Source organism: Phalangium opilio, unplaced genomic scaffold (genome assembly GCF_054372755.1).
Source record: "Phalangium opilio isolate 3A_F unplaced genomic scaffold, DU_Popi_V2 ptg000061l_1, whole genome shotgun sequence".
Taxonomy (NCBI): Eukaryota; Metazoa; Arthropoda; class Arachnida; order Opiliones; family Phalangiidae; genus Phalangium; species Phalangium opilio.
Genome location: NW_028324178.1, coordinates 910,807 through 928,399, shown reverse-complemented (window position 1 = coordinate 928,399; position 17,593 = coordinate 910,807). Strand labels below are relative to the sequence as shown.

Below are 17,593 nucleotides of genomic sequence, written 5' to 3'. Positions count from 1 at the left end.
CCGTTTAATTTAGTTCGGGCTTTCCTATCCCTAAGGTAGGACTTAATCCATTTATATCCTGGACCTCTAAAACCCATGGCATGAAGTTTTTCCAGTAGTCGTGCTTGGTTAACCGTATCAAAAGCTTTTTTAAAATCAAGGAAACTCCAAGGGCGTAGAAAGTAGCATCTAGGGCTTCTATGATTTGCTTATAAACCCTAATATTAGCTACCTCTACACCCGATTTCTCTCGAAATGCAAATTGTTTGGGGGAGATTAAGTTGTATTTATTGCAAAATTTGGACATCCTATGGTAAAAAACTAAAAACATTTATCGAAAATTTTGGCTAAGATTGATAGAATCGATATCGGTCTGTAGTTAGACGGAGTATTTTTATCTCCTTTTTTATATATTGGTATTATAATAGCTTCTTTTAGGGAGTTGGGATATTCCCCAGATCTTAAGGAAAGGTTAATTAATGACGTAATGGGCGTTACAATATAGGATGGTGCCAATTTTATTATTTTTGGTGGGAGATCATCAAATCCAGGGGCTGAGTTAGCTTTAAGGTCTTGTATTATTCCATATATTTCAGTAGTATCCGTTTCATATAAAACAAAGGTATTTGGGAGATGCTTAACATTTTTTAGGGTTCGATATCTTACATTTTGTTGTTGATAGTTGGGCACCGCGGGATTAAAGGCATCATTGAACGTGTCCGCCGAGATATTAATTACATTATCATTAGCTAATTTTACCTTTTCCAAGTAAATTGTTTATTAGTTTCCAAGTTTCTTTGGGTTTAGACTTAACCTTTAGCAGGGCGTCTTTATAGTAGGCAATTCTGGCGTTTCTTATCAGGTTATTACATCTATTGCGGGAATTTTTGTAAGCCTTACTGTTTATTGCTGTGGGGTTGCGTTTGAACGTTTTTAATAGTTTTCATTTATTTCTTATTTCTGCTAGGATTGTATGGTTGATCCATTTATAAGAATCTTTTCGGGTTGCATTATAATAGGGGAACGCGTCGTTAACAATGGTAGATAACTTATTGTGAAAAAAGTTAAAGGCTTGGTTTATATCCTCATAATCCTGCAGGGGTTAGTAGTATAGAGCCGCACTTCCTACCTCCGTAGGTGTAGAATGTAGGTGTAGAGTGTAGGTGTAGAATTTCAAGGTCACCCTCTGCCACGCCCACTTGGGAAACAGCGCCCCCTGGCGCGCCCCCTCGCGGGAAAACTCGCGCGCGCCCCCTGGCGGCTGCGCCCCCTCGCGGGAAAACTCGCGCGCCCCCTCGCGGGAATCTGGCAGTCCTGTCTACAACTGTATCTGTGACGTCATTGGCGGGAAAACACCTGTCAGTCTCTTCTACAATTGTATTTGTGACGTCATTGATAAGAGACGAGAATTTATTAAACGTACATGGCCAAGGGTTAATGATAGGCTGAAAGTTGCGCAATCCATTGTAATATTTAGTTTGACTCAAAATTTTAACCTTTTTTCAAGGAGTTTATTTTGATTATGGTATTGTTTTTAATGGTAATTAAAAGTCAGTCTCTTCTACAACTGTGACGTCATAGATAAGAGACGATAAAAACTTTAAACGTACATTGCCAAGGCTTAAATCTTCTACAATTGTAGCTGTGACGTCATTGATAAGAGACGAGAATGGAATCTTTAAACCCGTTTAAAGGTCAACACCAAAAACAAAGATTTGTCAGCCCAAACGGAATCAAATACCAGTACTTAGTTTCAAAATACAATCACAGAAAAGTAAGCGTGTGTAAATACTCACCTTTTAAATCTGGCGTATTCAAAGCAATTCACGTCTAATTTTCTATTAGAATGGTACTAAAGCCAAGGTGGAGGCCGAGGCTACCCCGTTTACAGGTCAACACCAAATGCCAGGACTCGTCCTAACGTGTCTAAACCTAACCTACCTCCAAGTTATAACGAAGTTATCACTGATTCAAAATAAATCACCGATAGGTTAGTAGTGGTTTGAAAGCAATTACCTATACTAAACCAGACTATTTTGGTAAAGATGTCGTACTTGCAATGGTTTAATAGTAGCAAAATTTCTTCCAACATATAAATGTTTAAGGGATTTGTTTTTTCCAGCTAAATCGGCATCGAAATCTGAAAGGACTCGACTTTAATTTGAGCTGTTAGATTGTCATACCTTTTGAAATAACTAGTTTTTCAGGCATTTTCCTCCTGTCGTATGTTTATATTTATTACCAACGTTCCAATCAAGGTACTAGAACCTATTTTGTTATTCCCTATTGAAATTGAATTCATAGTTTGTTTATTTAAAAATGGATAGAGCACACATTCCACTATTTAGATATTCAGGGTGTAGAAAGTAAATTATTTTTAATTGATTTTAACATAAAGAACAAACTATTTAGCTGTGCCAAGTGATTGAAAATAGAGTCTTCAAGTTTAAAGCAATTAACAACGAGATTGAAGTTATTAATCATATGAGCATTCAGTTAGGAATGTCTTTAGAGTATATATCAAAAGACCTGGTTTGTGGAGGTTTTTCAACGGTATACGCTTGTACGCGCGATTATCGTGAAGAAGTTGCGTGGGATGTTGACACCATCTACTATGAAAAACAAATTCTTAATGACAATCTCTTATCAATTGTAAAGAAAAACATAAAATAAATGTTTTATTGCACCTTAGTGTATTTTATTGTGGTGGGTTACGGTTAAGGTTTGAAGTGCTACTAGGATGATTATTAGAGTTAGGAGTTGTGGATGTAGAGGCCGCTTCAAGTGGTAAGGGCAACCCCTGACTTCTATGTTGTGATCTTATCCATTGACGTTGTTGCTCGTTCAAACGCAAAACGAAGGGTATTTCCTCAATTGGGTCCTGTTGCTCCTGTACACCTTCACGCAACATCGGCCTGACCCGCGCTATCTGTAAATTTCTCCATGACGGATGTTTTTCGTACAATTTCTCATTTTCGGTTCTTATTATCTTATTACTTAATTTTTCTAAAATTTCCTAAAAAATATTTAATTATTAAATTCTTAGACCCAATTGGAAATCAAAATTTCTTTATTTCGGGTAATTTAGGAAACTATCGAAAATTGGTTTTAAAAGTTTTTCAGTTTCTTTAATCCGATGTTTAAACCTCATGTTATTATATAGTTCCATGTTATATCGATCTTCCAGCGGTATTACATGTACAGTTATTATATGTGAAAAACTAACCAACAATTTTTGGTTTTTTACACAAAGATGCTTTTCTCTCATCAGGTAAAGTTGTTGCGAATAGCTCCTTGTTGGTGTTTAGGTTATTGGGAGAACTAATATTATCTAAAAGAACTAATTAACCGACTGAAAAATTAACTAGTCTTAATATACTTTTGTTGGTTATTTTGTAAATGAATAAACTTTGAGACTTTATTTGCAAGAAATAGTTTATTTTAGCAAGGTTAAAATTAAATGAACTTCTCGCGTTGGAGGTAATTTCGAGAGTGATTTTTTGAGAGACTTACTAACAAGAGACGCGAGACCCCATACGTCACGTGTCCGTTTTTTATCTTAGAACAGCAGAGGTTTTCTAAGCTGTTATCTTATTTACCTATATTATTTTTTTTACATTGATCTATTTTGTTAATTTTAGACTATACATTATTAATTATTATGATTATTTGATTTGTTATTTACACAAGATAAAATTACTAATTTTTTTCTTTTACACAAAATTCTAAAATACTTTTCATGGGTCCGCTTTAAAACCAAATGGCAAAGTGTCCCAACCTTTAATTGCACGTTTGTTAAACGTAAATCCAAAGCTTTTTTCTAGTTTTCGACTTAAAAGATTGGCCGACGTTTTATTTCGAATGACGTTGAAAGGAACGTCCACTTTTAGACGTTTGGATTTATTTTTTATAGAGTCCACTATAGCTTCAAAGTTTATAATTTTCTCATTAACACGATTAAGGCAAATTCCTTTAACCTTCACGACAGATTGACCGTCCGTAGTTCTGTAACCGTAACTCTTGGGCCCATTTGAAACAAACTCTGTAATTGTAGCGTCCCCTAGTTCGTTAACCCAACATCCTAAATTGTTACCCGTGGGGGGTTTAAAATCGTTTTCCCCCGCCACAAATAAAACGCTATCCGTATCTGTGTATAATGCTCTTTTACCCAATTTATGCAAGGTCTCGAATAAGGTTAATCTTCCGTAACACGAAACGAAACAAGCCACATACGGATTTCCTTTGAAATATGTTGGTGCAAAATCATCTTTGTTTTTGTACGATAATAAGCACATTTCTTCATTAATTGGTCTTAAATCTACCAATTCCTTTGTGTCATCAGATAAGATACGCACAAGTTCTGTGCACTCGTTAACAATTAGTGTTTTGGTTTTGTTTGTATTCATACCAAAACGACCCCAAAGACTGTTGAGACAAATCTTTGAAATAGCTCTCAGCGCGGGGTTATGAACTACTTCATCCATCTCGAGACTAATACCTTCAGATTCATAAATCGATTCAATATATTTTTGTTTTTGCTCGTCAGTTTTAACTGAAGACGGATAGCCGGAATTAGCTTGTTTTATCTTCAAAAAATTGTTAACATAACCGCCAAATAGTCCATCGTTAACATGTTTTTCATACTGAAATGTCTCGTCGAAATGATGTACTTCGTATATTTTTATAATTTTATAACCCATTTCTACGGCTTTGTAAATTTCAGGCGAGGGCCAAATACCCGAAATAATTCGTTCCTTGTCAGAATGTTGACACGCTTCATTATTTGATTCAAGGGCACATGACTTACACAGGGGGAAAAACAATTTTCCATTAAACCTATATGGTAAAACTGGGATATATAGGTCAGTCGGGGGCAAGAGTTCACACGATATTATACCAAAATAGGCATTTTTTTCATAGTTAAAGTTACTATTTAAAATTTTGGGATGTCCTTTTGGGTAGATTCCGTATTTATTGACAGCGGGATAGAGTGACATGAGGTCGTAATAATAAATTTTTTCGTTTTTTGCTTCATCCGGTTTATGATATAATTTGAAGACTTCTGTCCTTCCACCGTATAAAGCCGACCTGGCTAATATTGGCGGAGGTACCTCTACAGTCTCGCAAAAGGTACTACAAGCGGCATTTGTCTTTAACAACTTTTCAAACTCGCATTCCCACATTATTATATACTTTGCATTGGGGTGTAACTTTTTTATAAATTCTATTCTATCCAGGCCCTTTTCGTAACAGTTTTTATTTGTATCATTTACTAAACTGTTCCATTCACTACCTTTTAAACATTTCGGACAACCGTGATACGCGCAACCATTGAACTCTAGGATAATTTCAGGATCCTTTGAGTAACCGTCAACTAAATAAGGTCCAATTCTTTTTTCTCCTTCAGGAGATAGGGCTGTCTGTATTTCTACCTTCATTTCTTTACTAACCCAAGCCAACCACTTTATAGCTTTACTACTTTGGTTGTATGACCCGCGATAACCCGGACTAGGTACCACACCCAATGTATTTTTTTCTAAATATTTGTGTAAAAACACATTAGTACAGGCCCCCGATATTGTAATAGCTCCGCAATTAAGAGGATCTAGACCCGATGCTTTTTTGTAAAGTTCTCTAAATTTTGTAATTCCTTTTTGTAAAACTACTACATCTTGTACAGCGTATTCCTCTAATTCGGTCATTATTTTGTACGTGGATTTTTTACCTTTTTCACTGTACCATAAATCAAAGGCTTGTCGGTCCTTTTCATTCATAAATTCAGGTTGAAACGCGGTCTTTTCAGGTGACGGACCTTCATAGTTTAAAGTGTCCTCTTTTAAGAAAATATAAGGAAAAAACTGTTTTTTGTAACTACCCAATTGAAAGGTTTCTGTAAAAGCTCTCAGAGGAAGGGCCACGAAGGAATAACTACAAATAAACCTAAAATTTTGACTTTTAATAAAGAGAGCTAGAATTTTAGAGCCGTCGAATATGACGTCTGGTTTTACATGGTTATTAATTAACCAATTTAATATAAAATACGAATCAAAACCTTTAAAGTTGTGGGCCACTATAGTCAAATTTTCAAATTTAGGTTTACTTATTTTTATTCGTTTATTGTTCCTTGTATAAGATGTCTCATCTTCTGTTTGGGTCAGATATTTCATAAACTTATCAACACAATCAAAACCTCTAAAAATTTGATAATCGTATTCGGTATCATTAATTTGCATGGCCGAAACTAATAGAACTGGGGTATGTTTAGAGTTCATATCAATAGTTTCACAGTCAAAATAACAAAATCTAGTTTCTTTAAAAGTATCATCAAGGGGTTGAACGTAACACATTTTGGGAGGGTGCTCAATTTTACATCTAGAACAAGTTGTAAGACATTTATGTTTGTCATCGCGAATTTCTTTGCAACATTTTAAGCACCGTTTAATTTTTAAACAAGTGCCATTTTCTATGTGAAATTGGAAACATTCAGACCCTTTAAAGTATCTATTACAGCTTTGGCAGCGAGATATTTCAAGCTGAGGGTCTTCGTGAAAGGTCTCAGAGTAACAACGCCAACATTTGGTTTTTTGATTAAAACATTTGTGTTTTTTTGCGTTCTTTGAATTAGTAAACGTTGTTAAACACGTATTGCAATACGACATGGCCCCAAACATACTGGCTAAACTTTTAATGACGTGCATGTGTTGATCTATTTGTAATAAAAAAATTTTTTTCTCCGAAAACATTTCACCTTGATAAACCTTTTTGAAATTATCATTAGCACTGAAAATAACTATTTGATACTCGGGTTGCAATACTTTTTGAAACATTGCAATTTTGTCTAAACTAACGGGACCAATAGGCACATTAGCCTTGGCATGAAGCTTTAACGCTTCTTCTTTTTGCAAAGGTCTATGACCTAGTTGTATACGTCTATAACGATTAAAATCAAAAGTCAAAGTACTAAGCTTTTGTTTCTTTAAATATGTTAAATCAGCAACCATCGTCCCGCAAACGATTGCTCTTGATACGCATAGTTCGTCATCGTTTATTATGGGTAAAAATGTCCTTCCTTTCTGAATATATTTGTCGAGAGCTATCATCGATCTATTTTTAACAGATCGACGACCTGATATTGGTACATTAACGTTTAAAAATATAGCATCGAGCCTGACATCACCCTCGAGAAAAAAATTTCTTCGGCTTTGACTTACTTGACTAATGGCAGTCATTAGTCTTTCCGCCGTTAACTCATTTAGGGCCATAAAATTTAAATTTATAGCATTTTCCAGTAAGTCAGACCTAACACAAAATCTAACGCTATTGTAACCTGAAGAAGATTCTAAAATTGTCTCTATAATGGATTGAAAGATTTTTTTCAATTGTTCATATACTTCTGTCAATTTGAGCATATGAAGGTCTTTAAAAATAATTTTATATTCAGAGGCTAAACAGTTGAACTTTCGAGAGACAGTTTGGTTAACTTTTGATAATTCGTAAAACCTTTTAGGATTGAAATAGGAAAGATCCAAAGGCTCTTCTTCGGATGATGACATGTTTTCTATTTGATCTTAGGCGCGACTCGAAATAAAACTCTTCACGTAGACCTAGGAAACAAACTAAAATATCTAAAATAATATACACTACAAGTTCTAAAATAAAAAAGTATTAATTTTCTAAAAATACGTTTTAAAAATTCTTTATTGCGTACATTTTCAAATTTCTTATACAGTTACAGGTATTTTCTTTAAAACTTTGTCTATAAGACTGACAACCTCTGGTATTTCATCAAACTTTAAATTTAATTTTTTTTCGCGCATTTCCCCCCTATATTTTGTTAATAAATAGCCCGTATCTTTAAAATTTTCCAGTTCCAACATTCCCGGGAAACATAGGGTCTGTTTTATGATACCGCATGGTTTGCTTAAATTTTTTTTAACTTCTTCTATCACGTCTATCGAAATACATATTCCATATATAAGGGGTTTTTTAAAAGCGTATCTTCTAATATCTATATATAATTTATTGTTTAATTTAACTAATTTTACACCGATATTGTCGCTCTCGTTAAATTTAATTTCGATAGTTTCCCACGTTTGATTTACCGTCTAAAGACAATAATGATACATTTGGACATGCAGTTTTTAAAAACGTGGAAAAAAAATCTTACCATGTCTAAAGGCATCGAGAGAATTTAGTTTATGGTTGAGAGATATTGCCTCAAGTGATTGTACGCCGCGACTTGCTGGGTTATATACTAGATCTAAAGCGGTCTACGTATCACGTTAAAATAAGTACATTTTGAACTAACATAGATGTAAAAAAATCTTGTTTCCGTTTTACAAAAACAGCTGCTAGTTATAACGGAGGAAAATATATTATAACCTTGACGTCATACGTATATTTCGAATTACCTTTGACGTCAACCTTGTTTTCGCTTTATTAAAACACCTGTTAATTATAACGAAGCAAAATATAACACGGTATAGGCGCTATATTATTCACCTTCAGGTATAACGAATCCTCGGATCCTAGCTAGATTAAGTTATTTTATGGAACGAAGTCTATAACCAACAACCATAGTATTTTATAAAACGAATAAAATACACTAAAAACACAATAAACCATTTAAATTGCAATAAAATATACTAAAAGTACAATAAAACTATAATGAAACACAGTAAAACACAATAAAACACTCTAAAATACAATAAAACACTCTAAAACTACAATAAAACACTCTAAAAGTACAATAAAATACACTAAAAGTACAATAAAACTACAATAAAATACAGTAAAACACAATAAAACACTCTAAAACTACACTATACCACTATAAAACGCACTAAAAGCACAATAAAACATTTAAATTGCTATAAAACTACAATAAAACAGTCTAAAATTCACTTAAATTAAAACAAAACACACTAAACTACAGTAAAACATGGTTACACTAGACCGCCAAGAAGAAAAACATTGAATTTTTTGAAAGTTATTTATTTGCCTTAGTTTTCCCATAAATTAAAACAAAACACACTAAACTACAGTAAAACATGGTTACACTAGACCGCCAAGAAGAAAAACATTGAATTTTTTGAAAGTTATTTATTTGCCTTAGTTTTCCCAGGTTTGTACAACCATGAATTAAACCTCGTTCAGATAGACAGTTGTTTAAATGGTAAAAAGATAAGGTTTGAAAATAGGCTTATATTAAAGAAAGTCTGCGAAATACTTATTCGCGAAATAATTATTCGCGTCATTGGATCTCATGTGATAATGAACTTCATGAAACATTAAACTGTTAGTGTTATCACACAAACACTCGGCTAACCTGCAAATCTGCATGGCCTTGAATATATAATGCGTAGCTGTGTCGTTTTCATCACTATAATTTTTCCTTATGGTTTTGTTAGTTTTATATACCATAAACATACACATATGAAGAGCTAAGTTAAGAACTCTTAAGTATTGGTTTGGACAATGAAATTCGTATCCTCCATAATAAAATGTACGAAATTTACATCCCTCCTCATTGCGAGGATGGCAACTACCTAACTGACAAATATTTGAGGTTCCATACATTTTGTTCGGTGTCAGGTGTACGTTAAATTCGTGGATACTATCCCCAGTGAATTCTTTCAATTTGAATTGATGAACCTTGTTATTTATGATACATGGAAACTGTCTAGCAAACATGTTAATTAATGACCCTGGGGGTAATTGCACTGTAGAAGTTAGTAATCTGTACATTGCCAAGTGTTTCAATCCAAAATTTATATTAGGACCATTAACGTATTGCCATATATAACCTTCACCATCGGTTATATTATAGACTTCATTCGGTGTGGGGTTTATTAGTAAATACCCCGTTTCGGGATCTGTAGTCCTTTCGGATTTTCCGTAATCTTTATCCCATCCGATAGCACCAAATTTTTCAATTCGTCTTAAGTTGTTTCGTCTAACGACGGCTTCTAAAGTAATGGGTGAATTCATTCTACAATCCTCACTACAGCAGATAGGTTAGGAAGGGGTGTCCGATGTATTGTCAGTTTCGGAGAACGCTTTTGATTCGTCCCTGATGGTGTAAAAATTAACCAAATACTCTAACTGTTAGTTATAAGAGAGCAAAATATATTTTCTATACGTATATTTCGAGTTATCTTTGACGTCAACCTTGTCTTTGCTTTATAAAAGCAACTGTTTGTTATAAGATATAAAAATATATTTCCAATTATCTTTGACGTCAACCTTGTCTTTGCTTTATAAAAGCAACTGTTTGTTATAAGATATAAAAATATATTTCCAATTATCTTTGACGTCAACCAACCTTGTTTTCGCTTTATAAAAGCAACTGTTTATTATAAATATATATCCTTTACAAAAGTAACCTTGGTTCGCTTGTTAAGGACTCTCGCTAAGGGGATTCGAACTCGTGAACAACGAGTTTAAAGGCAGATACGTTAACGAGCGAGCCAATGTTACTTGAGGGTGTATTCGGTTGATGACTATAGTACCGTGGATTTATTAATATAATATGATTCTTTCCCCCCGTGACGAAAAGTATATCTACTGAATAACCAATGTAGTTTTTGCTAACGCATTAGTCGAAAAAATCGTTTAGTTCTAGTTCTTGATAATATGTCTACTGATAAAATGAAACCTTATCCGACTGGATGTTATCAATGCGGCGGAAGCCTTATTGAGTTTCCAGATCACGCCGGACAAACGTTTTATTGCGATGGAGATCTCGATTGTCCTTTAAGACATCACACTGTTTTTGTAACAAAAAATAATCACATACACCCGATAGAAGAAAAATTTCAACCTTTGAGTCCGGATAGAGTGTGTTTAGTATGCGGTACGTATTCGTCAGCGAAGGACGCTCGTAACGCCGAATGTTCCGAAGAAGGCACAACTTGTCGGTTTACGGCTAAATCCGTTATAAAAGCGAGAGGCACCACGACCGTACACTGTAAAATTTGTTTTTTTTGGCATTTAAAAAACACCAAATGCGACACGAAAAACCGTTGCTTCAAATGCGACAAACTTTACCTGATGAGAGAAAATCATTTTTGTGTAAAAAATTAAAAATAATAATAAAATGTTGCTTAGTTTTTCACATATAATAACTGTACATTCCCAATAGCAATCCAATATTATAACGATATTTTTCGTTTGAATCAACTAACCATTCCACGAACATCTGTCACGACAAAACGGAAACAGTAGGTGTACCATTTTTGAACATTTTTCTCCCAATGTTAGTTCAATATAAACCAACTAGTTTTTCTACCTTTGGCTGCATAGTGATAATTTATCTTTGCGTATGAATTTACGATTGTAGGTTTGTTGTTTGTACATTTTTATTTAAATGAGAAAGTATACAGATCATATACAAACAGCATTGAGATTACTTGAATATCAAGTATTGATTAACTTAGTTTTGAAGCTGTTGTTTGTACATTTTATATTTAAAGCAACATTTATACAGATGAGATTACTTGAATATCAAGTATAGATTAACTTAGTTTTGAAGCTGTTGTTTGTACATTTTATATTTAAATCAACATTTATACAGATGAGATTACTTGAATATCAAGTATAGATTAACTTAGTTTTGAAGCTGTTGTTTGTACATTTTATATTTAAATCAACATTTATACAGATGAGATTACTTGAATATCAAGTATAGATTAACTTAGTTTTGAAGGAGTCTATTTTCTCAGGCATACTCCAGGAACATTTCGTGGAGGTTATATTTGGGCATCATATCGACGTCTAAGACTTATACAAATTCTGTGGGGGGAATTTCTTCTCGCCATCTTACGTAATAAGTTGTTGGGGTACGGCCCTTTATGGCTATAGTTTTCACCCGCAACTCTGACTGACTGTAGTTTATCTATCAAAGATTTACAAGGGTCTCTGCGACTTTCTTCAGCCGTTAATGGATCTAAGCGGTTAGGTTTAGACACGTTAGGACGAGTCCTGGCGTTTGGTGTTGGCCTGTAAACGGGGTAGCCTCGGCCTCCACCTTGGCTTTAGTACCATTCTAATAGAAAATTAGACGTGAATTGCTTTGAATACGCCAGATTTAAAAGGTGAGTATTTACACACGCTTACTTTTCTGTGATTGTATTTTGAATCTTACGTAATAAGTTGTTGGGGTACGGCACTTTATGGCTATAGTTTTCACCCGCAACTCTGACTGACTGTAGTTTATCTATCAAAGATTTACAAGGGTCTCTGCGACTTTCTTCAGCCGTTAATGGATCTAAGCGGTTAGGTTTAGACACGTTAGGACGAGTCCTGGCATTTGGTGTTGACCTGTAAACGGGGTAGCCTCGGCCTCCACCTTGGCTTTAGTACCATTCTAATAGAAAATTAGACGTGAATTGCTTTGAATACGCCAGATTTAAAAGGTGAGTATTTACACACGCTTACTTTTCTGTGATTGTATTTTGAAACTAAGTACTGGTATTTGATTCCGTTTGGGCTGACAAATCTTTGTTCCTTTTGTAAGTGTAACTCTACACCCGTATCATCTCTTATCAATGACGTCACAGTTACAATTGTAGAAGATTTAAGCCTTGGCAATACACGTTTAAAGATTCCATTCTCGTCTCTTATCAATGACGTCACAGCTACAATTGTAGAAGATTTAAGCCTTGGCAATGTACGTTTAAAGTTTTTATCGTCTCTTATCTATGACGTCACAGTTGTAGAAGAGACTGACTTTTAATTACCATTAAAAACAATACCATAATCAAAATAAACTCCTTGAAAAAAGGTTAAAATTTTGAGTCAAACTAAAAATTACAATGGATTGCGCAACTTTCAGCCTATCATTAACCCTTGGCCATGTACGTTTAATAAATTCTCGTCTCTTATCAATGACGTCACAAATACAGTTGTAGATTTTCCCGCCAATGACGTCACAGAGACAGTTGTAGACAGGACTGCCAGATTCCCGCGCAATGTTTTCCCGCGAGGGGGCGCGCGAGTTTTCCCGCGAGGGGGTGCAGCCGCCAGGGGGCGCGCGCGAGTTTTCCCGCGAGGGGGCGCGCCAGGGGGCGCGCGCGAGTTTTCCAGGGGGCGTGGCTTCCCAGGTGGGCGTGGCAGAGGGTGACCTTGAAATTCTACACCTACACTCTACACCTACGGAGGTAGGAAGTGCGGCTCTATACTACTACTGGGGTTTCCATCACTCCATACTTATATTGGTGATAAATTTTGCAATATTATGTTTAGACAGATTTCGTATGCTAATGGTTGTTTTGATTTGGGTAGCTACTTTAAAGTTCAAAAGTATTGGTTTATGGTCGGTGATATCGATGCCTGTTAAAACTTTGGTTTCGACTTGAAAATTTGAATAGCAGTGGTCGATTAAAGTTTCTGAGCTATTGGTCACCCTAGTTGGGGTTGTTATGAATTGTTTTAGTCCATAGCTAAGAGTTGTGTCTATTACATTTTCTGTTTCTTTGTTTTGAGATAGGAGATTGATGTTCATATCCCCAATGATAATCATTTTACTATTTGGTGGGCCCATTTTCAGGATCATGTGTTCAAGTGTTTTTAAAGATTCACTAACCTTATTACCTGACCTATACACAACAGCTATATATATATATTTGGTCTATTATGATAGTGAATATTTCGAGAAACTCATTTGAAGTACATGCTTCATTAGCGATTTCATATTTTATATTATTTCTAAGATAGAATCCTACCCCCCCCCCCTCCTTTGCGTGTATCACGACCATGACCAGCAAAATTCAACCCAGGGTAGCTTTCAGGGAAGTCTTTCTTGAACCATGTTTCAGTTAAAGCGTATATATGAATATCTCTGTCTATCAGATCACATGCTGCGATTAGTTGACCAAAATTCGCTTTCGCACTTCGAATATTAATTGAAATTATATTCAACATAAAGAGTGGGTTTTAGTAGATGTACAATAATAAATAGAATAAATAGATAAATAAATAGTTTTAGATATAGTTAAATTTTCACGACCGAGTCGCTTGAGAAATCAAATTTAAAGCTATCGGCTCCCACTTTGATGGAGGTACTAGATAGCCAGATGTACTTCTCAGGGTGTTTGGTCTTTGCAAATTGACGTAACTTGTACCTTCCGAATAGCTGATTTGCCGTACAATCGTGTTCAATAAATATTTGGGTGCCTTTTAATTTAACATTTTTCGTAAGGATGGACATTTTAACGTCATAGGTTTCAGCGGGTATGCAATAGATCTAGATTTATTTTGTTGATATGGGCCTTTACGGAAGATTTGCGACAGTAAGATATTAATATTGACGTTTAGTTTACTTGAGAACAGGTTCTCCACGGCATTTGCTAACTCCTTTCTAGATTCAGTGTCCTTATCTACTAGCCCTCTGATTATTAAATTATTTCGCTTAAGCATTATTTCTAAGTTACCAACTCTCATTCTAGTGTCTTCGTGATTGTCTTTGACGCGTTTCTCCAGTGCTGAAGCACCTGATTCTAGGGCAGTGACCCTGTCATCCAAGAGTGCAGCACTTTGCATGGACAGCTGGACATCGTTAAGCGATCTTTCCATGACCAATTGCCTAGCTTCTATCGCGTCTATGGATATTTTTGTATCATTGACGCTTGTTGTTAGGGAATCTATTTTTTTAGCTATAGCGTTAAGCGCTGTTAGGACGTCCGGTGAGGTTGCATCGTTTGCGGGATCAGCAACTGGCATTTCAGAGTTCGATTTTGATCTAGTCTTATGCATTTTTAAAGTTTGATTGAGCTGGCGAAGCCCACAGTAAGCTTAGGTCAAAATAGATAGAAGTGGTTTTGTACCAACCTATTAAAGAAAAACAGATTAGCGTCTTGGGTAACGTCTTAAGGGTATTGGGCTCCGCCAGTAAATGGAATTTCAGCTTCGGAATCAATCGTGGTTTAGTTGTTTGTTCTTGGTCACGTGTTGGAGTTTTTTAACTGGTCGACGTTGAGCTTTTTAAGGTAGAACGCACTTAAGTTGCACTTTTTAGAAAATCGTTTTTTTTTAAAGACGTTGGACGCGTAGTTCGGCGGTACTTATCGGTGTCGATACTTTAGATTCTATAATTCCTTGATGATACAGCAGGCCAGCTGGACTGGTGGCCTTACATAAAGGTGGCAAGTCTATTAAAGAGAAACAGATTAGCGTCTTGGGTAACGTCTTAAGGGTATTGACAGTTTCAAACGTTACCATTTCCATACCACTCTTGTTCATATTTTTTTTACCAATTCCACCCAATGGCACCCATAGATTTCATCAACCTCCCCATCCGTTACCGATCCTTGGTTTCCAAATACCAAACATTCCCATTCCCGATTAAGAAACGTTATCACATTTCCAACCATTACCGAAATCAACAATAGCAGAAAACCATTTCCATACCATTACCGATATTCAATATTATATATGAACAACGTAATTAGTACCATTATTACCTCAAATCCTTGTGGCTGAAGAAAAATTACATAATTAAATGACAAACAAGGAGAACTCACCTGGAATTTCTACACTTGTCGAAGCATTCTTCTAAAATCTGCCCTATTTGTCCTTCACAAAGTTCACAAAATTAGCCACAACAAAAATATAAATTTATTTCGAATGTTTTAACAAAAACACTAGTGGTTATCTTTAAGGGTTTCGTGAAAAAAAAAGAATGTCCACTTTATTTGGCTTTAACTGCGTTCTTCTTTCCTCTAAAATCCTACCCTGTTTGCTGAAACAAGGTTCGCTGGTTGAACTTGAAGCGGGAATTGACATAATTCGCTTAAACAAGGACATAATTCGCTTAAACAAGGACTTGAGTTTTGGCAAATTTTGGTCTTTCCACCAATCTTCAAGTGAAGTTGACGTTGTAGGTAATGACACAAGTGACTGATAAGTCGACACTTCATCCTCATTTACGTTACAACTAATAGGCTGCTCGTCCAGTAGGTCTGAAAATATGTCATCCTTTTCCTAAATGAATTTAGAGTTGCTTTTGCAATAACTCTTTTTTTAAATTAATTTATATATTAAAAATCAGCTAACCACGTTAGTTTTGGCTATTTTTGAAAGTGGCTGCGAGTCAGAGCATTCATCATCATCATCTTCATTGAGTGTAGTATCCTGCTCCAGTTCATCACGAATATAACTGATCACACTAGGTCGTTGCTCTTCAGGAATTGCTTTCATTAGTTTTATTTTAGGGTTTAAGAAAACTGCCATTTTATGGTACTTGTTTATCGTGCACTTTTGAAGCTCTGCAAGCAGTAACTCTTTGCACTACGAAATACAATTATAATAAGTGTTTCGTTCCATGTCTATTTGGAAAAAAAGTCTCTCCTCGTTCTGACAATAATTTTCTAATTTGGTCTTTCGCCTCGTACACGGACTCAATCATTTCCAATCGCGAATTCCATCGAGTACACTCTTCCTGTTTCAGAGTTTTCACCAACTTTCTTTGCAATCCAGACTTTTTGAAGTAGGTTACTAGCGCTTTACACTGATGAAACATTTCAGTTATATCTGGAAGCTCGTTTACATAATCGGGCTTCTCTCTCTTGTTTTCTTTTTTTCGGTAAAAACGTGGTCCAAAATCAGGTTTAATTGGTTTGCGGTGCACCAAAACCATGGATACTTTCTGAAACCTGATACCATATTGGCAGCACCGTCCGTAACAAAATAAATATCCTTTCTTCTCTAATTTAAATTCTTTCAATACCTCTAAAACAAGCTCACGGATATTAACGCCTGATTTTTTTGGTCAATTTCTCTTGTACCTAAAACTTTGCACTGAAGTCTAAAGTCTTCCTGGTAAAAATGAGCCGTTACCGAAATGTACGACACCATTCTGAAGCTGTCTGTCCAGCCGTCTGTTGTGACAGCTATAGATTTAACTGAATCCAAATCCAGAATTAGTTTCTGCTTCACTTCACGGTAGAGATCCTCGCAGTTTCTGCTAACGGTAGTTGGGTTTGGAAGTACTAACGACGCGTCGATATTTCCATGCTGAGAACCAACAACAAGTGAATTTGCTAATATGCGAAAACCTTCACCTTGGATTGATCTGAAGGGTCGAATGTCCATTGTAACCATTTTGGAGCAAGCTGATAGTACTCGCTTTTTGGTTCTTGAGCTTATTGACGATTGTCCATGACTCAGAAAATTTGTAATCTTAAACCATTTCACATGGTTATTATTTTATTATTTTATCACTTAAACATAATTAGAAAGAATTTCTTTCTTACCTTAGACTGTGCTTTTATATTTTGTGAGTTGCACTTATGGTTTTTCAGGCCACTCGTCCCATCTTTGGATTTGAAATTGAGAATCGCGTTGCATTTTGTGTCCAAACACACAACATACGGGGTCAGCACATTATTAACCTTGATTTGTTTAAACCGCTTCCAAACATCGGAACGCGCATTTGGCGGACATAAAAAACTAACCGTTTGATCCCTGTTTTGAAGTAAATGTTTTAATTTTTCTTTTGTAATAATTGGAGAACTTTCTTCGTTTGAGCTCATAGTAATTTTGGTATCCAAATTCCAAAGCACCGCACTAGATCTACACCGCACTAAGTGCACACGCCTTAAACGCCGGTAGCCGG

General features: G+C 35.4%; 1 long non-coding RNA gene across 1 annotated transcript; it reads left to right on the top strand.

The window, feature by feature from the left end:
• The first annotated feature begins 1,719 nt into the window (after positions 1 to 1,719).
• On the top strand, positions 1,720 to 2,665 carry LOC149663527 (uncharacterized). The gene is made up of 2 exons (XR_016368423.1): positions 1,720 to 2,018; positions 2,102 to 2,665. It is a non-coding gene; the product is annotated as an uncharacterized LOC149663527 (long non-coding RNA).
• Positions 2,666 to 17,593: the final 14,928 nt, after the last annotated feature.